Genomic DNA, 22,946 nt, shown 5'->3' with positions numbered 1-22,946 from the left:
AGGCTTTGGATGCCAACTGAGTATAATCTGGCAAGGAACTAGGTGGAGCCTCTGAGTGCCATACAGCCCCTTTTACAGCAGATTTGTAAGATTTGTTGTTTGCCTGCCTCCTGCTTGGCTGTGACAGCCCACGGTGCCAAACGGGTCAGAGCTGCTGGTGGGTGGTCAGCTCCTCTCCATCTTCCCTCCCCCAGCTTCATATTCATTATCCTTCATACTGTTGTTCTTCACTTAAAGCCTTTGTGCTGCTGCTGAGTTCTCCAACCACTCTGCGATTCACACACAGTCTTTGGGTGACTTTCCTCTGTCCCCACCTCCCTACCACCGAGGCTTTTGTAACACACAGTGGTAGACTTTGGGCCCTGGTCATTTCTCCCATTTTTTTCTGAAATCCTCCCAAACTGTCAACACATGTGCAGTGTGAGGCCTCCAAACCCACCTGTGATGAGGATGACGTTCCCATTATCGAGGGTACACTCATATTGCTTAGTGGATAGGCTTTCTCCACCCACCCCTAGGTCCCGATCTAGGTCCTCAACCAAGTTGGCTATACCTTCCTCTGGTTGACAGTGCTGAGCCCACTGTTGGTTTCACACAGGTGACTTGCCATGGGGATGCGCAGCCATGAATTGCCATGGGGATGTGCAGCTGGCGTACACCATGGATGTGCAAAGAAAAATGACCTGGGCCTCCCTATCTTGATGTGATATGATCTGCAATCAATGATAACAAAATGCTCAGTGGTGGGACATACAGTGAGCTGGGTATTACTCGCTCCCAATGACCGAATAATCCCCTGTGTTGTTTCTCGCTGCCAGCTCCTCCCCAGCCCTTGCAGCCCCATCCGTGCATTTCATCCCTGTTGGCTCCAGCCCATTTCTGCCCTGCGACCTTGCCCCTTTGGGCTGCAGCCTGTTACAGGGTTGGGAAGGACAGAGCAGCTCACCCCACCAGGAGCATGGCTCCCCGGCCTCAGCCTCCCAGCTTGCACATGCCAGAACTCGTGCTGTGATTTAATGCTCTAACCCACACCGAGCAGGCTACGTTAAATTGGTATATTTGTTTCGTTTGCTGGCTCCTTATACACCACGCGACCAGGGCATGGAAACAATGGCACATGCCTGCAGAAATCCAGTCAAGCCTGTGTGAATTGTAAGCACGCAGTTTAGAATTTATCTTTTGTGAATATTTGTGTGTTAAAGTTACAGATTTGCTTTTTCACCATATTTGCAATAGCGTTGCTCAAATATTTGTGGAGACTGAACACAGCCTAATTGAAATTCAGTTGAATTCCAAATTAATATTCATGATTTTTTTTTTCCCCTTCCACTCTTCATTCGGCTCTAAATGGAAGCAGCTTCCTGCTGTGGAGGGGGCAGCTGTAAGCTGGTAGACTCCTGTAAGGGTGAGAAGTTTGGCAATCCAATTTGAATTTCTCGAAGCAGCCACACACTGGATGTCACTGCTATCTGCATCGTTTGCATGTATTGACAGGCAGGTCTTGAGCTCAATCAGTTTATGCCTGTGTCAGGTGGGTGCTGATTGCCAGAGATTTGCAGCACCTCACTCTGCATCACTGCTCGCACCACCTGCTCCTTCCTCCTTGGCACCCAGCTGCCGTCGCAGCCACTGTGCCCTCTGTGCCATTGATCACTCCAGCTCACAGCTCCATGCCTTCGCAGGCTGCCCTCCGAGCAGCAGCCAACCTCCTGCTAATTTAGTCCCTGTGAAAGGCACGAGCGTGCCATTGGCACAGAGTGGTTGGGATTTCTCCAGGAGAAAAGGGCAGAGATTTGTGGCTCTCTGGAAGTGGAGAGGGATTTGGGGACGTTGTTTATTTGTAGCTGTGCAGGAGCAGGGCTGAGCTCACTGAGACCCTAAGCCCATCAATTGCTTTCATGATCATAGATCATGTGATTTCTATTGAAGGTGAGCGGAATGTGATGAAAACCCATACCTCTAAAAAGCATCATTTCCAGACCTTATCCACTTTTCCACGTCTAGTCAGGCTGCTGCTCTCTGTCTGCCACTAAGGAAATCTTGCACGAGGAGATTAGAGATGCCTGGCACAGTAAAACCTTCCTCCAGTCACCCAGGAAACATAAGATATTTTTCTTCTTCTTTGGAAAAACGTGGAAATTAAATTGGAAGCAATACATGGACGCAGCTCTACCCAGATAAACTCACAGGCTGTCAGGATGCAGATGTTCCTGTGGACTATTACTGCTCATATGCTTTTCAGAGCATCCCAGGTAGTCTGAAAGTGGTTTTCATCAGGTATTTATGGTACCCAGTGAAGCACTAAGAGAGAAATATTATAAACTACACATTTAACAAGAAAAATACAGGAATGGCAAAAAATACCTAGAGGCAGTGCAATCCTTTGGAAGATCTTGGAATCACCTCGGATGATTTTTTTCCAAAGACAGGCTTTTACTATCACTGACCCCGTATGTAGTCACAAATACTGTTTGTTTTCCTCTTGATTTTCAATCGTTTATATGCCTCATGGCTGTAACACCTAAAGGAAATGAAGGCAGGTGCAGCAGCAAGCCAGCTTTTCTCCTCAGGTACAGGATAGGCAGGAGTCCTTGCCGCAAAGAGACTTTATGACTCCCAAGTGCCCTGCCCCTTCCCTGCCTTGGCAAGGAGAAAAGCATAAGACAAATTTATCATGCCTCTAAATACCAATGTAGCCGAACATGGATTTTAAAAAGTCACAGTAGTGCTCCAGCCCGTCATGCCTCTATGGCATATCAGTCCCACAAATCATGGTTAGGGTTTCCCAAGCACCATGTTTGCATTTCCATACCTTAGCACATTGCTGGAGATAACTGTAATGCCCTCAGGCTGTAAAACTCAACATTAAATGCCACAGCAGTGCAAAAGGCACTTATGGGGAAGGCATGCCCAGGATTTATAAAATATCCTTTTTTCAGTGCTGTGATTTTACAACAAGGTTTCATGTTTGGGTGGAGAGTTTCCACTCCGGTTGTGTCTCATGGAAGTTATTGTCTAAACTGGAGCGCAGGCACTGCTGGGCTGCATCGGCTGGGGGGTCCCTCTAAGCCAGAAAATTCTTTCTGGCATCAAGTGCTTCAGGGAAATGTGCAGGACCTCTAATGTAATTTTTTTTAGAGGTAGCATATCACCAAATAAACTTTTTTCTAACTCCTTCAACATCTGTACCCCTAGATTCAGGGTCAGGAAGGTGGCAGCACTGCCGTGGTGAACTCTCAGGGGCTAGAAATAGCTAATGGTCCCAGGGAAAGCATCACCTGGAATATATTTGTAATCATCTCACTAACTGGCTGTGTGTCTGGACGTCTGGGTTTCCTCTACAGCCAGAAACCTTTGAGGGAAGACTCCTTTGGTCATGGGGTAATTCAGGCTAGCAGGGACCTCCAGGCATCACCTAGCCTAACCCCATCCCGCCTTTCTCGGATGCCTGTCTTAGGGTGGAAGGAAATGTTATTTGAAGTCACAGCAAGCTATCTTTTAGGAAGCAAACTTGAGGGGAATTGAATCATACCAGGTACTGTGCCATAATATACATGCACAAAGGGTTGAGCAGGCAGCCTTAAATCTGAATAATTTTTCTGCCTCAAGACATTTTCTATATTTCCACTTTAGCTAGTCTTCCTTCTCCTCTGGGGAAATTTCTAAAGGATTACCAGGCAGAAGGTGCAAGACCGAGACATCTCCTAATGCTGCCACTTGATCTCCAGGATCCTGAAGACCTTCAAATGGAAAAAGAGTGAGACAGGATAAAAGGAGCTAACGAAGAGCAGTCCAAGGTGAGATGGATGCCCCCACACCCAGGTACCCCCAGTGTCATGAGGACAGATTGCAGCCAGCGGGACCTTTTCCACCCTACATGCAGTGACCACTTCACCCACGTCTCTGGCACTGACACAAGGCTCACCAGGCAGCAGTTTCTGGATTTTTCAGTGTTTCTTTACAAAATACAGGCACAGCAATTGCTGCTGCCCTCCAGACCTCTGATCCAGCACTTGCTTTGGCAGCCAGATGAATACTGTTGCAGCTCACCCAGCAGCTCAGCCGCTGTATTATTAGGTTTCTTCAAAACCCCTGAATGTCCCATCTAGACCCAGTGACTTAATATTTTTTAAATTACCTATTTGCACCAGCGCCTCTTCATTTGATACCTTAATCCTTAATAGCAACTCACCTTTATTACCAGAAAAGAGCAAGTCAAGAGCAGATTTCTCTCAACATCCCCTGAGGTGAGAACTTATGAAATGAAATCATTTCACTTCTCAGCTGTGTCCTCATCTTCCTTAATTGTTCCCTTTAACTCCTGGGGAGCCAGCAGACCTGTCTCGTTCCTTTGCAGGCTTTCCTGTTCCTGGCAGACTTGAATTATCTATTGTTTGTTTTCATTCCTACCAAGTCTTGCTATTTCTTGCCGGCTTCCTGTTTCCCCTCTTTCATGCTGTATTTTCTGCCCTTGTTTATTGACATCATGAAGGTTGGATTTCCATTTTTTGAAGGACCATTGTGTGGCCTAAACACCTTCCTGAACCCTGCCATTTACCTGCCTTCACTCCTGCCTTGCTCCCACACTGGCTGATCAGACCCGTGCAGGCAGCCCGAGCCCCTTTGGTATTGTCAGGTCCTGGTACAGCTAAGCATATGCTGAAATCTCATTAATGGCAATTAAAGTTGAGCATGTGGTTAAGTACCTTGCAGAAGGTAGCTGTTTTGCTATGTCACTCCTTAAAGAGCATCCATGCCAAGTTTTAGAATTTTAATCTCTCTACTTTTGACTCCTGATGCTGTCGGCTGGCTTCCTCATTTTGTTGAAATCTCTCCATCTAAAGGTTAGCATCACTGTGATAGGATTTGATCCTCCTCTTTCCCAAGGATAATGAACATAATTACATTCTTAACAAGTGAATTAAATTACAGCATGATTTCTTGAACAATGAACACTCTCCCCGCAATGTGCTGCAAGTGTCGCTGAGCTGATCGTGCGCAGGAGCCTGGCCCATGCTTCAGAATGAGTGAGTTTTCTAAATTCTATTCCATGTGTTATTGGGACTTTAGAAATTATGTCTTATTCATCTATTGATGACAGTGGCCTCTTGGGTGTAAATTGAAGCAATTACTAAGGATCATGCAAATTAATCAATTATTTTCAGATTATTACATTCAAGCAGTAGTCTTGCTCTTCGATTTAGTTAAACTCTGCCTCTGAGTCAATTTTCAAACCTCCAAATTAAGCTATTTATTAGCTAAGAAGATCTGAAAAAAAAAAGTTACACTCATGAACTGAATAGCAGAAAGGGTCATTTTAAAAAGGGTTTAACACATAAACTATTATATTTAAGGACATACAGAAGTGCCAGTCCTGACCCCAGCATGGGTGGGAAGTTCGGGTTCATGTGAAACAGCAACGTAATCCCGGCTCCACGCACAAACCTCAGCACAGCCGCAACATTGAACTTACAGTGCTTTAATGGAGCATCCTGATGCTGCTGGGACATTAGGGACAGAGGGGACACCAGGGGCTAAGGGGACATGCGGCACTGGGGTTGTGGTAGGACAGATGCCCTCTGCTCCTCCTTGCCTTGGGTGGATGCTTTGGGAACCAGCCCCATCATCAGCTCTGGGGTTTCCTTTGCTGAAAGCTGGTCGAGATGGTGGCACCAACTCTGCAGCCCCAGGGAGCCCCAGGATGAGGGCGGGACCCCTACAAAGTGCCACGGACGCTCCTGTCCCAGCTCCTAACTTCCCCTCTGTGGCTTTAATTGTCCATCCATAATGCATTATCATGGATCTCCCAGACTAGCCCAATTAATGCAAATACCGATGATAGCTAACAGGAAATAAAATGAGAATTAGGAATTGAGCTGAGCGGCTCCTCACCTGTAATCTCACCCCCGTGGACGTGGTGCGGGCAGGGGCAGGCAGCGCCACATCCCATTGGCACCAGTCAGGGAAGCTGCCCGGGAGGCTTTGCCCATGGCAGGGCACAGCCCCCTGCTTGCGCACGCTCCGATCCTCAGCCCACCATTCAGGCAGAGGGGTTACAGGGTGGCTGAAGGGTTTTGAGTTTTAATTTAAGTGATTCTAAACCAGCTTTGGGTTTATAGCTAATAAGACATTAGTATGCTAATTAAATTATCCATGGAATGGTATAAAGAGGCCTTCCTGAAGTTTAATGGCTGTGTAAAAGGTAACTCTACTTGCTATGTAATTAATTCATGGAACAATAAATGTAAAATTAGATTCTTATTAATATCGGAGAGGCTTTTCCTGCATTAGGAATGAGGTGGGGGGACTGGTCATCTTTGTTTTTGATGTGGGAGAAAGGAGATGGCAGCTCCGGACTGCAAAGCACCTCCAACCTTGGCAGCATCCCTGCGTCCACATCTCCTACATCCTACTCACCAGAGTCAGGCAAAGATTTGCTCCCTACAAAAAGCTCCCACAGCCCACAGACTTTCCCCTAGCATCACACAGGGATAAAGGAAGCACCCACACAATGAGCTTTCCCATACATGCTCTCCTGGGACTGCTCAGATGAGGGACAATTCATATTTCAAGAGTGGTGGAACAGGAGAGCTTCCTCAGAAAAACCAACCCTGCTCTGAACTCAAGTAACCAGGAAAAAAAGCAGTGGCCCCTCTTGAAGAAGCAGGTGCTCCAGCTAATCCTGGTTGTCTGCAGGGGTGTGAAGTCTTCCAAGTTCAGAGAGGGATGGAAACTGTGTTTCTTTGCTGGGAAGTGAGAGGTATGACCTCACAGCTCCATGAAACCTCAGAGGAGCTGCTGTGTCTGTCAGCAGAGCAGCTCCCCCAGCAACCATGCTGCGATCTGTTCTGTAATGTCCTGGATGGGTCACTCTGCCAGCTGCTCCACTGCCCCGCCGGCCCCATTCTGGTGTGTGCAGAAAACTGCCATACTTGAGGGATTTCTAAACTCAGAAGCTGAGTTTCAATTGCATATCAAGGGGGAAGCATCAGTTTTTAAGCAGAGCACCCCAGAAATTTTGGGGGCTGGCAGCAGGGAAACAAAAAATGCCTTCATTCTGCCTTCACCCATCATGTCCTTCTGTCCTGGTCTGCTCATGGCCAATGCGAAGGGTTTCCTGGGTTCTGGGTTCCCACCCAGTCCTCCCTGCAAGCCCTGGGATCTGCAGGCATTGGGGACCTCCCCAGGCACCACCACCCCCGAAGCTGGACCACCATGCAGAGGTGGGGCAGCACCAGAGGAAACAGCCACCCACCTCGCAGGGGCTTCTTCATGCCCAGAGGGGCACAGCAAACCCTCAGAGAGCAAACAGATTAAACCTACACGCTGGCTCAGCCCTAGCTGCAAGGAGAAGGGTTTTCGTGTGGGAAGACACCATTTCTGGGCAGCGTCCTGCCAGGCTGAGCTGTTTCTGCCCCGCTCAGCATCTCTCCTGGCTGCAGGTACCACCTCTCTGTCCAGGGAGATTTTCTCCACTTGCACACAGAAATGTCTCCTTGTCCGATGTCTGCCAATGGTCCAAGTGATGCCAAGACAACAGTTCTCACCATGTGCAGAGCAGACTGGCCAAAGCCCACAGCACCAGCCATCCTGCCCCCAGGAGAAAAGACGTGTGGATGTAGATTGCCTCTGCCAGAGAGATTTTTGCACAGAGCCAGAGTAAAGGTAAGCCCCAAAGCTCCTCACCTCTGAAGCTGAACCCCAGGGTTTCTATGATAAGCGTGACTTGCATCAGTTCTGGTCTGTCTGGAAAGGTGCTTGAGGGTCAACAAGTTCCAGCTGAGCAGAAAGTTCTTCAAAACCAGCCAGAGTTTACTGGGGATCTCACAAGAGGAGAGGCAGAAAGCCCAGGGCAAATGCCACAACTGAAAACTAATTCCGGTTTTTATAAGGGAAATGAAACTGCTGAGGCTGCCCCTGGGGAAGAGGAATGGCACCCGCGGGTGGTGGGAAGCTCCTGGGACAACAGGCATCACGGGAGCATCTGGGAGTTTGCTGTGATCTGGCCGCTGCAGGAGTGAGTCAGCGTCTCTGGAAACACTGCTGCTAGCCAGGAGATGAGTAACAGCATCTCATCAAACACAGCTGGTGAGTTTATCCAACAAGGATGCAGGCAGGAAACAGTGCGGTGCCTTTCTCATGCTACCAGACCACGCTGCCTCTTGCTGCCTCTTGCAGCTCCCACTCCTGATGGTCCTTCCCCAAAACCTCTCTGCTGACCTGACGGTGACCTGACATGGCAGCGATGCAGAAGAGGGCTGAGCATCTTCCCAGACAGTCTCATGCTATCAGGGGCTGTTTTGTCGGTGCTGGGGCCCCAAGCCCTCGCTGCTCGCTGTAGCAATACCTCGGGGAAGTGGCAGGGGGGCGGGGGGGTGCTCCAGCAAGACCAGCAACCTGCAGAGCCTTCACTCAGCTTCCTGCCCACAACCCCACTGTTGGGCAGTCAAGGCTGCTCGCTAGCAATTAATTGCCTTTGTGGCTTGTTCATTACAGCCGTTTACCAGACCCGTGACACAAAAGCTGAAAGTTACCCCACTGCAGGCGGCTGAGCCAGCCTCACAGCTCGCTGCTCTAGAAAGGGCTCTTGTGCTCCTTCCAGCCTCACTCCTCCCTTGTGCCTCCTGGCATGCTCAGGAGAGCCAGGCAGACAACGTTTGCATGGATAACGGGCAAAGCAAGGTTTGCCTTTTCACCAGGTCAGCAGTGACAGCACCTTTTGGTAGGGCCAGAGCAGCATCTGAGGCAGCTCAGGGGCAGGAGGACAGCAGGACATCTTCCTGTGGCTGCAGCTCAGTGGAGCTCATGCAGGCATCCTTTGAGTTGTAACCTGCAACCTGTCCTCAGCTAATAAAAAGGCAAAACAGGACACAGGTGCCAGCCATCAAACATGCCCACTTTGAGGACATCCATCACACCAGACTTTGCAGAGTCCTGCCAGTGACGGGGAGGCAACAGACTGAGTTTTCTCCCCAGCTCTCCTCCCCGCTCCACACCTCCTGCTTCAGCAGCTTCCCCCCATAACTCCTCTGATCCCTGCTCCAGGCAGGTGTCATTTCTGGAAGATATAACCCCCTGGGGCTGTGTGCCAGCATGCTGGTGGGGGTAGTCTTTGGGGTAGCATTTGCCCCAGGAGTCAGGCTGCTGCCTGCAGCCACTCATGGCTCCCAGCCCTAGGTGGGAAGAAGTAAGCCAGGGAAACAGAGGCACACAAGGTCCTCAGTCATCATCAAAGCTAGAGAAGTTAAGAGGGTTGCACCCTGTCTTTTTCTGAACCTGAACTCTGAAGCTCACTCAAACTGCAAGAAAATCAACTGTATTGCAGCACAGAGTGTGACAACGGGAAGCAAATTTGGTTCCCAAGACCCACAGTGCCATCAGCATCCTGGCAAAAGCCCAGGACTTATCCGGGAAGGTTTCAAGCAGGTGGGCTTGCATAAATGTTTCCAGAGCACATAACAGAAGCAGGCTCTCATTCAGGAGGCTATCTGCGCAGGGATCAGTTCCCGAGTTTCCTCAACACTGCTCCAGGACTTGCTCTGCAGAGACAAGGGATACTGGTGTGGGATAAATTGCTGCCCCAATAGCTATGTGGCCCCACAATGGCAAGAGCAGTTCCTAGCTGCCAGAGAATCTTGTTTTTTTCTTTTCCCTTTTTGTTAATTTTTCTGTCCGTACTAATAAATTATCCTATTAGGACATAACCATATTTTCTGCTTTCAGAGTCTCTTTTCTCTCCACAGAAAGCCTATTCAGGCAGATTTTTTAAAAAAAACTATTACAAATCCCTGGCAAATCATTTCCTCATCTCAGACTTGAGAGGAGAAGCAGCATTCATTTCCTTTCCATTTCTGCACACATAAAACACTTCACAGCTCTGGTCCAGCCCCAGCTGACTCAGTGAGCTGGAGAAATGTGCATTCAGACGCAAGTATGAGCAAAGAGTGCCTGGGGCTGAGGCAGCCTGGGGATGGCACTGGGGGGAAACAGCTCATGAGCAGGGATGGGGCTCGTGCATGATGTTCCCTGCCTCGCTGCAGGGAGGTGGGAGCAGGTGCTGCTCTCCTCTCCGGGCAGTTTCTTTGCCCCTTGAAAGTGGCTTTCATGGCATTTCTTGGCTGGTCTCTAAGGGCTTCCTTGAAGAAAAAGGATGGAGCAGGAGCTGGTTTGCTGCCTGCTGCTGTGTATCCCCTTCACCCCACCAGCACCCACTCGTGGGGAGGCAGGAGGAGCAGGAGAAACACCCGCAGGGGCTCTGGCCCCAGAGAGACGCTCCTGCTGCTAACCGGAGCTGGCAGGGGGCAGGAGCTCGGCTGGGGGAAAGTGCCTTTCCCTTGTCTGCATCCCCCACCCCATCAGCTGGGGCTCTAACACACCGAGGGATGAGGGCTGGCACCTCTGTGCTGCCCATGGCTGCCTTTCCCAGAGCTGCCCACAGCAGCAATAGATCTGTTCTTCTAATTTTTGGCTTCTTTTTACTGCCCAGAACCTGCACTCACGGTCGAACCACGAGGCAGGGAAGCCGGGATCGGTAAGTGCCCAGCACACCATCCTGGGCTCTTTTTCGCCTGACTGAGCTCATCTCTGGAGGCACAAGAGAGCTTTCATACAGCTCAGTCATGTCAAGGGCTGTGCTGAAATTCAGGTAGACTAAATGTGTTGCATTTTCCTTCCGTTAAAAAAAAAAAAAAAAAAAAAAAAAAAAGCCAGTTATCTTCCCAAAAAAGAGACAGCAGGTTTATCTCACTTGATCTTCTTCTGGTAAAGTCACATTATATTTTATTCCATTTCGTATTTATTTTCATGCACCTTCCTTACCTTCCTGTTACTGTTTGCTCTGTCCTAAACCCTACACATTATTTCATGCCAGCACAAAAGCTAGCAGGACTTTGGGGTTAAATTTTTCTTCTTCCTTAGCAGCAAGGCATTTGTTCTTCAGTCAGATGCCACTAATTAGATTATATCAGATTTATTAAAAATACTTTCCTCCTCGTCCATGCACCTGTGACCCCATTCTCCCCATTGCTGCTCCTGTGCAGCACTTCTGTGTCCCTGCGCCGTCTGCTGAGGGAAAACTCAAACATCCTCAGGGCTTCCAGTCCTCTGTAACTAACTTTAAAAACCATCTACCATGGTCTGTCTTTCCATTGCTTGTCGTGACTTTTGTGCCTTCTGGCTTGTCTGCAGATCCAGGCGAGATGCTGCTCCCTCTCTGTGTGGCACAGGGGAGCTTGTCACCGCATTTCATAACAGCCACTGTGAGCTGGACTTTGATTTGGAAGAAGCTTTCTTCCTTGCTCCTGCAGGGAAATTAATTTCTCTTAAATGTGCTGATGTTCGGATAACTTGCCCGTGGACCCAGTAGATTTGCAGTCAGCAGCCTGCCCCGGTCAGTGCCAGAGAGCAGAGTATCATGCCAGACGATGTCTAACGTCTTCTGAGTGATGGGGCTTTGGTCCTGGAAAGGCACCCAGTGCTATCAATCCTTCACAAATTCCTCTGGAGACAGTCTGTGGGAGAGGAGAGGAGTGGCCAGCAGACCCCCACCATGCCCACCCTGGCAGCGGGGAGAGTGGCAAGCACAAGCCCTCCTCTCTGCCAAGCAGTTTTGGTCCCAATGTGCTCAACCTCCTCCCCAGCAAAGGACTTTTTGCTCTTCAGCTGGCTTCTAACACATCTCCCATGAACAACCCATCAGTGCAGCCCTTGCAGAGCTCCCACAGACTGCCAGCTTTGCAAGATGGGCTGGGAGCGAGAAAGCTGCACTGACCCCAAGTAGGATGGAGTCCCTGGGGAGACTGGCCAAGTGGCTGTCAGTAACAGCTCTGCAGGTATTCTTGTCAAAGCAAACCACCATTTAGGTTTACCATTAAATTACCATGTGTGCACCATTAGACAGGGCCACTGGAAACAGCAGCTGACTGCGTCAGGAAGCTGGTCAGCAAAGCCCTCGATGCTGCCATTGTTGGACTCTGCACAGTGCCTCTGTCTCTACAGATTTCCACTCACCCACACAGTTTCTCTCTTTAACACCGTCACATGTGGTAGATGCTGTTTCCAGCATCTCTGGAAGGTAATTCTCCCAGGCATACTGGGACTCCATGTCCCCGGTGAGCTACTTCATCTGAGCAAAATCCAGCGCAGGTGCAGAGCCAGCCAAGACTACCCATTCCTCCACCTAGAAACACCACTCTAAGAAGAGTTGAGAAACAGAAATGTTCAGAGTAAATAGAACCAGGTTATGAATTATTCTCCAATTTCCTAACACCTTCACTGCTCTGCTTTTGCTGAAACTGAGCCTGCCTGGGAAACTGAAGATTTACCTAAATACCATGTCCCCTAGCTTGGCAGCATGGGGGCACATTGAGACACACTTCTGCTCATGTTTGCATTTGGGTTGCCCTTAACTTCTGATCACAGCCATACCTTTTAGCTAGCCTGAGGAGAAATGTTTGGTCTGTGATCTTCAGCTGGGAAATGTTAATTGGCAGGTTACCCCCTGACTTCTGCTCTCGGGATACCCTGGCACACGCAGACTCAGCCGGCTGCACTGAAGGTGCGGAATGTGGCAGGGTGACCTGGAGGGCAGTGGACAAGGACCATCACCCCAGAGGGAGATGCCTGTGGAGAAGGGTCATACCAAAGCCAGAGGAAGCTACAGGTATGTGGGAAGGGACCACTTCCCACTGTGAGCAGCTGAAGGGAGAGGGATGCCGATGGAGCAGTCCCAGCCACAGCTGACCGACAGCCATCTGAAATAAAGGCAAGAGCAGAAATCAACATGCACGCTTTTCTGTTATTCAGGTGCACTTATCCGGGTGAAGCCCTTCGTCCATACAGCAGCGTGTTCAGCACTGCTTTGTGCTCACTGATGTTGAGAACTTGCTGAGGGTCTTGAAGTTGGTGTTGAAAGAAGTCACAAAGGGAAGTAGACGGTGTGAAGAAAGTAGCTGGAAGCTACGGTAGATAGATCAGATCTTGCCCCTGGACACCAGAACCGCGTAAGTCAGATGTGGAAATAGTAATGTTTTATTACTGAAAGGTGGGAATCCTCTATTTCTGTGCTCATTCTTAGGTATTCATGAGAAGGGTGGTGCACAACCAGTGACATAAAGGGTTGTCCCAACTACATAGCCTAAGAGCTGGAAACTGCTCCATCAGCGACAAGATGTCCCCTTGACACTACGAACAATGAAGGGAATTTAAAGAACAAGGTAATACAGAACCTGTCAGGGAAAGAGCTGGGCTTTTTTTTTTTTCAGTAATTGGACAAAAGATGTTTGTTCTACTATGAGACCTCATGACACCAGTCAAAGCAGGTGAAACTGAGTTTAATGTTCTCATTAAGGCATTGAGATATTTTTATTCACCTGAGAAAAATGTCTTTTCTAATAGATTCTTGAGAGTCTGCGTGGGGTGAAAAGTTCTGTGAATAAAAAGCTAGCTAAAAGGTTTCTCTTTCAAGTGCTGGTGTGTTCATGCCCCTCTCCCCAGGCCACTTGGCACTAGGGGCATGCAGGTAGCCAGGGGAGGGGGAAGCCCTGGACCACAAAATTGTGAACAATACTCAAAAGCAGTGCGAACAGCAGCACAGATTTCTGGGTGGTGGCCACTGCAGATCTACAGCACTGTCACAGAGCCCATTTTAAGTTGTCACATGAAAATGCTTTGAATAGACAGGCTGCCTCTCCAGGAGAGATCAGCTTTGATCCTGTTGAGGAATCAAGCAGCTATTGCGAAGATGCAAATTTATGAAATTCCAGCACCTGGTGTGTTCATGCATAGGGAGGATATTAAGAAATCATAACATCTAAGAGCACTCCCAGCAGTGGGGAACCCAACCAAATTGTTACTGTGTGCTCCCTTCCCCAGAATCAGCAAGATCTGAAGATTTTGCTGAGCTCCTCGCCTCAGCTCCCAGCACAGGCATCGAGAGACCATGGCAGCTCAGAGAGCTGCTTTGCAGTGGGTCTCCCTAGATGACTTTCATATACCCTACCTTGCCCCGTCTGAGGTATTTCTAAGATCAAAAAGCTGGGTTTTATTTGAATGTTTAGGGGAAGGTTTCACCTGTAAGCAGAGCCCCCAAAGTTGCAGAGTCTGGCATCAGGGAAACAAAAAGGCTTCCTGCTTGGCTCTCCCCTTGGCCACTGTGTCCTCAGAGGTGGGTCCTGCTGCTCACAGGCAACTTGGGGACATCAGGTTCCTACCCCATACCTAGAGGGAGCTGCCTGTGCCCAGCTCCTCCTTGTGGTCTCCAGAGGCTGCAGGCTTTGGGGGGTCTCCCTTGGCATCCCCCCACCAAATGTCCCTACAACAGAGGGAACCACCACCTATTTGAGTGCAGCACACACGGAGCTGTGCATGACAAGTCACCTTCTGCCAGGTCCTCCTGGGAGATCCCAGTGCACGAAGGTATGGGACCTCAAGGCTGGTCATGCCTGACCAGCTTCCTTAAAACACATTTAGAAAATGTAACTGGGAAACAAGCCATGCAGGGACACTGGCACCAGCCAGAAGAGCAGCTGGGAAACAGTAGGCATTAAATGCCTGGATCCTGTGATATGTCTCATACCTCTGGCTCTCTTCTCAAAGGAAGAAACCTTCAAGTAAAAGGAAACAGCTTTTCTGTTGACTACCTCAACACAGACATTATCAGCCCATGGCGGGGCTGGCTTGGTGCCTCTTTCAGATAGGGAGCAAATCTGCCCAGGGAGTTTAGGGATGCCCCCTTGCAGCTGAGCCACTCAAAAGCCCCGTGCAGGGCATGTGTGCCCCATCGCTGGCACTCTGGAGCTGCCTGCCTCCCAACAGGCTGCTCTGAGCCTCCCAAAGAGCCTGACCTCTCAGGGAGGGTGGGATGCAAAGGGAAAACCCCATCCAGGTCCTCGCTGGGGGAGACCAGCTGCTCTCTAGGACAGATGGATGCAAAGAGTCTTTTCCAGAGAGGTGACCCACACCATAGAAGACACTCTTGATCTCATGCAAAGGGCTGCTGTCTTCTCCGACCCACCTTCCCGGCTAACCAAACAGCTCTTCCACACTCAGACAACCACCCTGGCCCTGATCCAGCTGCCTTTTCAGGGGCAGCATCTTCCTAAGGGCATGCGTTAACACCCATGCCTTCAGGAGGCACAGTGGGGCTGATTAGCTTTTACTCTGCAGAAAGCAAAGTGGACCTGCCTAAAGTCATGCCCTTTCCCCAGGAACGGACTCGGCCCACATTTTGTAAGCAGAGCAAGCAAGCATGCTGCAAAGCACTTGCTGCTGAACCACACTGATATTATTTGACCTTGGAGCAAGGTCAGCCTGTATTGCCCCTGCACATAGCTAGGAAAGGCAAATCCACGGTGTTCAGCAAATCTCTTCTTATAACAGGCTCATTTCTTCTCAAGAATTCATTTCAGAGGGATTCAGTGGCATTGACAGAGGTGGCACTGGTAATTTCACTGCTTATATTCAGGATGTAGCATTTCATCCTTTGCCCTACAAGTGGGTTACCCTGTGAATTGCTTTGTGCTTCGAGTTGCAGAGCCTGATTTTGGCTGCAGAACATGGGCTGTTCACCAGAGCTCAGCTAGCTTTGAGATTGCATCGGGGTTCACCAGCAGCACAGGGAGCTTATACCTCCAGCACTCATTTTGAGCTACTGCGGCTGAAAATGACAAAATCCTCAGAAAGCTTCATGTGGGTGCTAGAACTCCTGAGAAAGTGCTGAAGAAAACTGAGACCTCCTCCAGCACAGCACAACAGATGCATAGTATGTCACTGAATCCCCAGGAGGTTAAAAAAAGAGGCAAAAGGAGATGAAATGGTACTCCTTATTTTCGCTGACATGAGAAGCTCCTTGGTGAAAGAAGGGGTCATGGTTGAGGCATAGGTCTCTCACACATGGGGTCTCCCAAGGCTTGTGCAGATGTACGTAGCGTTTGTACCCAGTGCAGCGCAAAGGCTCATGGGAAAACCCCAGCTGTGTCATGCTCCAAGCCGAGCGAGACCTGTCCTCAAATACACAGCTCTGCACATCCTAAGTGGCAGCACAGGGGCAGGTAAGGTGGAGAGGGGAACCCTCTTTAACTTGGACTTGCTTGGCAGGACCTCAGAGACCTGATGGGCAGCATCTCTTCACGTCCACCCATCTGTCTGGTCCATGCTTGCTACTTGTTTCTTGCTGTGTCCATATTGCTGCTAATCCCTTTCTAAATACATTGGCTTACATCAGCTAGCAATCTTGCAACCTCTCACTAGACATATCTGCCCACCCCTCTCTCTCCAGCCAGTCTGGTTCTGGTAGGACTGGTGCAGTATTTCTCTGCTGCATGCAGCATCCACATCGCAGCTCCTGCATTGTGCAGTGCCCAGGCTGGCCGGGGCAGGCCCAAGGAGGCTCTTCCACAAGTGGGCATGGAAGACTTTTCCCCCTGTTGTCCTCATCTTCTTGGGGCAGCTCATGACCCAGAGGGCTCTGCTATGAGAAACGCCTTGGGATCCCATTTATTTCTGCAGCAGGACTTGAACTGTGATTGCTGTTAACTCCAGCTGACCAAGGATTCAGGTAATGGCAGGCGAAAGTACATGGTGCAGCCTTGGGAGGGGAACAGTTTCAGCAAGCACATTACTGCATGTTAAGCCCTTGCTATCCCTGCAGCTTCATCCCAGGAGGACTGCTGGCAAACGGATTTCACAATTACAGGAGCAGAAGAGGGAGCTGAGGGCTCCTGAAACACAGGCTTGTGCTTCTGCTGTAATGAGCTGACAGGCAGCACACCTCTCCCTCCCTCAGCCATTTACCCTGTATAAATAGGAAATCTCCTCCAGCACTGCACAAGATCTGATGCCCCAGCTCCATGCATATGCATTGCCCTGTAACGCCTGGACTGAGGATCCATCCATCCCCAGTGTGATGGGGCCACAGCCGGAACTGTGTTGGCTGCTCTCATGCCACATGCCAGCAAGGTCAGAACTGCTGAGCACCCCAGTGCTCACCAGCTTCTCCACCAAGAAACAAGATGCACACAGAGTCTCTCTCTGGTCCCTTTGGAAGGACAGGGCGTTAAGACATGTCAGAGCAGTAGGGACAGTGTCCCAGGATGACAAGTTTGGGCAGACCAGTCCACAGGCATTTCCAAAGAGTGCTGTGCTCACAACACAAGTTCAGTGGGAAGCAGAAGACCATACTGGATTTTCACAGTTAGGTTGGAAAAGACCTTTGAGATCATCAGGTCCAACTGTTAACCCAGCACTGCCAAGGCCATCGCTACACCATGTCCCCAAGCACCACATCTACACAGTTTTTAAACACCTGCAGAGATGGTGATGCCATGGGTAGCCTGTTCCAGTGCTTGACCACCCTTTCAGTGAAGAAATGTTTCTTAATATCCATTCCCAGCCCTCCCTGGCACAACTTGAGGCTGTTTCTTCTTGTCCCGTTGCTTTTTACTGGGGCGAAGAGACCAACCCCCCTCCCTGCATACAGCCTCATTTCGGGCAGCTGTAGAGAGCGATAAGGTCTCCTCTTCTCTTCTCTAGGCTAAACAGCCCCAGTTCCCCCAGATGTTCTCCAGACCCTTCCCCAGCTCTGTGCCCATCTCTGGACATGCTCCAGCACCTCAATGACCCCCTTGTCATTAGGGGCCCACACCTGAACCCAGCACTCGGAATGCAGCCTCACCAGTGCCGAGCACAGGGGGACAATCACTTTGCTCGTCCTCCTGGCCACGCTGTTTTGGGTACAAGCCAGGGTGCTGTTGGCCTCCTTGGCCACCCAGGCACACTGCTGGCACATGTTCAGCTGGCCATCAGCCATCTCCTCCAGGCCCTTTCCCACTGAGCAGTTCCCAGCCCCCTGCCCCCTGCCCACATGCAGGACCTGGCACTTCTCTTTTGCTGTAAGCTGTGTCCCTCATATCCTGGCCATGTTCCTCAGCCAGGTCCCACTGTCACAAGACATGGGGAGGCCTGAGACTGAGCAAGCACTAGATCTACCTGCCGGGGACCCCTGCTCCATACCAGGCTCCCTGTCCCTTTGCATGGCAGGAGCAGGCTCCGAGGGGCTGCTCCCGAAATCCACCCCACTTCTTCAGGTGACCACTGCACAGTGCACTGCAGCTGCAAGGATTACCCCAAACCAGTAAAGCACACTATCTGCAGTGAGGCATTCCCTCTTCTCTCCCTTCCTTCAGCTTCCTGGTCTGTCACCCCTGCTGCCCTACATATTCCTTTTGGCTCTTCCTTTTTTTTCCTTGGTCCCCACCTCCCCACCATGCCCAGGGCTGGGCACCCCCTGCACAAGTCCTGTCCTCAACTCTGCTGAGCTCGTTGCTTTTGGTTGCATTTGGTTGCATTTCTCAGGGTCTCTGGGACGCAGCACTGCACGCCTTATCTCAGCTGCATCCTTCTCGGGATTCAGGCAAGCAGCCCAGGCCTCTTCCTGCCCCTTCCACGAAATCTGGGTCCACTGGGTCTGCAACACACAATAGCAGCGACTATAAGCTCCTACCTGGTAGGCTGACTGCTTTCTGCCCAAGGCTATTGCTCTCCAGGTGTTTCACTCCCATTGAATTTGGCTTCGGGGTGATTTTCCCCCACAATACAGGGACTGCATTCATCAGGGCTGGTTTGCATTGTTACTTCCTACCCACAGCTCTAGTCTCCAGTTTCTTTGTGTTTCGCTTCACACTGGAGTCTCAGCTAGGATTTATCTGCAAATGTTAACTAGAGAGCTACTAACTCCCCTCCTTTACATGATTACTGCTCTACCAGTTTGAATTTAGCATCTTTTCCCACACCCCCCCATGACTCCTGACTATCAAGATACATCAAAAGCCTGTTGAGATCTGTACACAGATGAGAAAGTTAACCCATAAACCAAGCAATAGAAATGATTTATTTCCATTCTTCCTATTTTGGGCAACTTTCTTTATCAAAGATGCGCCTGCTGGTTGCCAGGCTGCAGACTGTGTGTCAGTCACACCTTGAGCAGGGCTGAAAAGCAGCTGCTCAGCATCCAACACCACCAGCTTTAGTCTCCAGCATCTTTGCACCAGGCTGAGTCCAGTTTTCCAAGGCATCAGACTCACCTTTCCTGCTGAGATTTACCCTCAACTCCAAGCATCACCTAGCATTAATTCAAGCCACTAGGCTATGTTGGGGTGAGAGGGTCAGTTATTAAAACTGTGAAAGACAAGCAGGCAGCAAAGAGTTAAAATTCTGCATTCCCAACAGGGCCCCCAGCACAGCATGATAAGCAAGGCTGGAGCCTGGAAGAGTTTGTACCAGGATTTTTGGAGCAGCTATTATTTCCAAAAATACGAAGTCATTCCTTTGAAGAAAAAAAAAAAAAAAGAAGAAAAAAAGAAAAACACAAGAGCTCTAATCTCCTCACTGCAGAGTTTCACCTTCTGCTTCTCAGCCTTCCTCCCAGCACACTGCCAGTGCCAAGGCAGCAGGCAGGGGACACGGTGCTGGCCTGCCCAGCACAGGTCTGCTTTGGCACCACCAGCCACACCACCACACAGGTCTGCTTTGGCACTGCCAGCCACACCATCGGCAGAGCAATGGACCGGGCTGGCATCGCAGGAATTCCCTGCGCCAGGACCACAACACCCGTTACAGTGAGGGCCAAATGAAGATGTGGCACAAATCCTATGCACGGAAGCACATGGGACTTGGGCTCAGAGGGGACCACTGCCCAGTGATTCCCACGCTTTGGCCCTCTGGGCTGGCTTGAGGGAGCTCTTCAAAGAGGACCTGAGCTATGTGAGAGCCCTCCACACGCAGGGCTACACACCGGCTCGTTCTCCCACACAGCTCCTCTCAGAGCTGCACAGCACAGCCTTCTATTTTCCTAATGCTGGGAGTTTATAAGGGGGGTGAGGACTGACCCAGCGCTGGCTGCGAGCATCCCTGTGCTGCAGCATCCCCCGGCAATGGCCAGGCTGCCTCTCTCTGCCCTCCCTATGGCTCCCTCCGAGCTTGTCCCTGCAGCCAGGAATCGCTGCCCACGGCTCGTTTGGCCGCAGAAGAGCCAGACTGCTGGGTGGAGGTGAGAGGCAGGCAGAGGTGTCCCCAGCTCCAGACCCAGCTTTGTCACCGGTTACCTGGCCGTGAGCAGCACCAAGCCCTTTCTCATAAGGACATCTAGTGGCACCATGACAGACGGCATGGTTAACCTTGGCCACTCTGCGTCTCTTTTTATCCAGATCCTCCTAACTCCTCCCACGGGCCCTTGCTGCCCGTCCAAGCTCTGCTTAGTTCAGGGCAGGGGCACAGCTCGGGTGGGTGGAAGTCAGGATCCCACCAGTGATGCTCCAGGAGACCCCCAGAACATGGCTGGTCACTGAGATGGGGACATCTCCAGGAGCAAGACATGCCCAGTGCCAAGCTGAGCTGCTGCAAAAGGGTGCAAATTCACATGAGAGAGCTCGGGGGTTCCTATCCCCTTGCAGAGATGTTTGCAGGCAAACCCGAGGTCCTTTAGGGAAAAAGTACATCCCAGGCAACCAGAGAGAGCAGGGTGGGATGGCACTGGTGTAGGGTGCCCTACTGAGACAGTGGCGGCACACCCCAGGACAGCACAGGAGACCTCATTGTCCTGCGGGCCAGAGTAGCCCAGCTCTCCTTTGTGCAAGCTTTTGTGCAGCCAGAGAGCTGGGGGAAGGATGAAGGGAGAGGTGGGGAAGCCCCTGACCTCTGCACAAAGAGAAAGGAAAAACTTGCAGAGCTCTACTGGAGAGAAACATGGGTTTCAGCAGCAACACCTCCGGTGCTCCTGTGTTAGGTGTGCAGCGAGCTGGGAAAAGGGTTGACCACAGCAGTGCTGCTACCCATTATGCCAAATGCATCCTTTCCTCTAGTCAGAGTTTTAGTTTCTCTTGAGCTTTTTAAGGGCTTAAAACCACTTCCAGAGAGCATGGCAAGTAGGACTGAAGGGGCACCCTGCTCAGAGCACACCGCTGAACTGCTGGACAAGCAGACAAAGGTCTAAGACACTGCAGAGCAAAACTACATACCCATAGACATGGATATTTATGAGAAAGAAGGACCCATCTGCACCCAGCCCCACACACTTCGGTAAAATGCGACCAGCCGTGGAATGAGCAGCACTGTGCCCCAGGCGCCCGTCTGCCTCCACACAGCTATTTCCTAAGCAATCCTCTTCAGATTGTAATGACCATGGATAGTTTGGACTTGAAGAGCATTTCCATTACAGAAAGGGCACATCATCTTCTGCCTTTATTCAAATGAAAGCAGTAATGAAATCACTGCTGCCTAATACAGATGCATTTGGTTAGGTATGTGCTTGCTTTTTGTTTTGTTTTTTGCTTTTCCTTTTCATGGTCAACATTTATGCATTGCTGTCAGAAAAGCTGGTTTAATTTTCCATTCCGTTTCAACACCCTTTGCTCAAAACAAAAAGTATTATCCACTGAAGAACTGCGAATTGACTCCATCTAATATCTTAGGAGCAGAGCTAACACCAAATGGCATTCACTTGCATTTTTAATGTACAGATGAAGTCATAGAAATCACTAAGTTAGAGGCTAGCTCATCAAATTTTTCTTGCTAAAGCATATCCCATATCTACTACTCTGACTCTTTTGCCTCTAGAGAACCTAGCTGTCACTTCTTTAATGATTTTCATTGGCTAGTATGAACATTTTAAGGCTTAACATGAGTGATGTGGATGAATGAATTTCTAGACTTCATTTGGCTTTTCATTTATAGTGTCAGAATGAGTCTGATCTGCTGGTGGGTTATTTCTTTTTTCTTTTTTTCCTTTTCACTGGCTCCTTACCAGTGCGTGTATGACTTTAATAATGTTATGGGCTACACGCAGCCTCCTGGACCAATGCATCTACCCTTTCCCTAAGTACAAACTGGCCAAGGCTATTGTGTTGTCCTAGAAGCAAGCAGCAGCCACCCTGAAAGACATAATTTTTACAGGTTTCTCAGTTGCATCTCCCAGCACAACCCTCTACATACCCAGCAGTGATTCAGCATACAGTCAGGTTTACATCTGTTACACCAAATCTCTGTTGCAGGTTCAGTAGATTATTCTGGGCAAGAGCATGATCCCTCTGGACAACACTACAATAATATGTTCTCTTGGCTAAAACAGTTGGGCAATGCTTGCTCTGGAGGAAATTTGTTGTTGTTTTTGCCTTGGGGAGTAGCTCACTGGAGTGAGAGCTGTCTGAAACCCCCTTCCTACCAGAGGCGGCTGAGGATTTGCTCTGAGCAGAGCCTGTGGGGCTGGTGGGTGAGTGAACAATTCAGCTGGGGAAGCTTTCATCTCATTCAACAAAATACAAATTCGTCTCAAAACAGACTTTTCCTTGTTTCACTCAAAATATTCCAGTTTCTCCACTGAAACACAAGAAAAGATGTCTGCTTAAAAAGCTGTCATGCACCAGCAATATCCATCTTCAACCATAACTGGTTCTCGCATGAGTGGTCCCACACGCTGCCTGCCTGCTGGCCTGGCAGGCAGTGCTCCCTGGGGTCTGGCTGCACCACTAAGTTTAGAGAAACATGAAGGACAAAAGCCAAGGCACCAGATTTGCTCCTGTTTCCTTGTCTGTTCTCCCTGCTTTGAAGGGCTCTCATCCAAAGTATGGGGACAAGCATCTGTGTGGTGCTGGGTCACATTTCTGCCTTCCCAGGGCAGCAGACAGAGGCAAGCAAAGCAGCCCTACTCGCTCTTGGGACTGTGGCAGGAGGGAAATTAAGGAGCTGAGGAGATGCTCAGTAACTAGGCAGCTCCTCATGGTGCCCTGCTGTGCTGCTTGTGGAGCTGTAGATGAGGGGTAAGGCATGACCAAAAAGGTCAATGCAAGCATTGACAGCGTGGGTAGAGGAGCACAACTTTGAACCCCTGGGCATGCTGCTAATGCATCAGCCTGGAGGGACCAAAGACAACATAGGTATCACCAGCAAGAGCTGAA

This window comes from Falco rusticolus, chromosome 8 (assembly GCF_015220075.1).
Source record: "Falco rusticolus isolate bFalRus1 chromosome 8, bFalRus1.pri, whole genome shotgun sequence".
Lineage (NCBI taxonomy): Eukaryota > Metazoa > Chordata > Aves > Falconiformes > Falconidae > Falco > Falco rusticolus.
The sequence above is the reverse complement of the archived record's forward strand: the minus strand, read 5'-3'. Positions refer to the sequence as shown.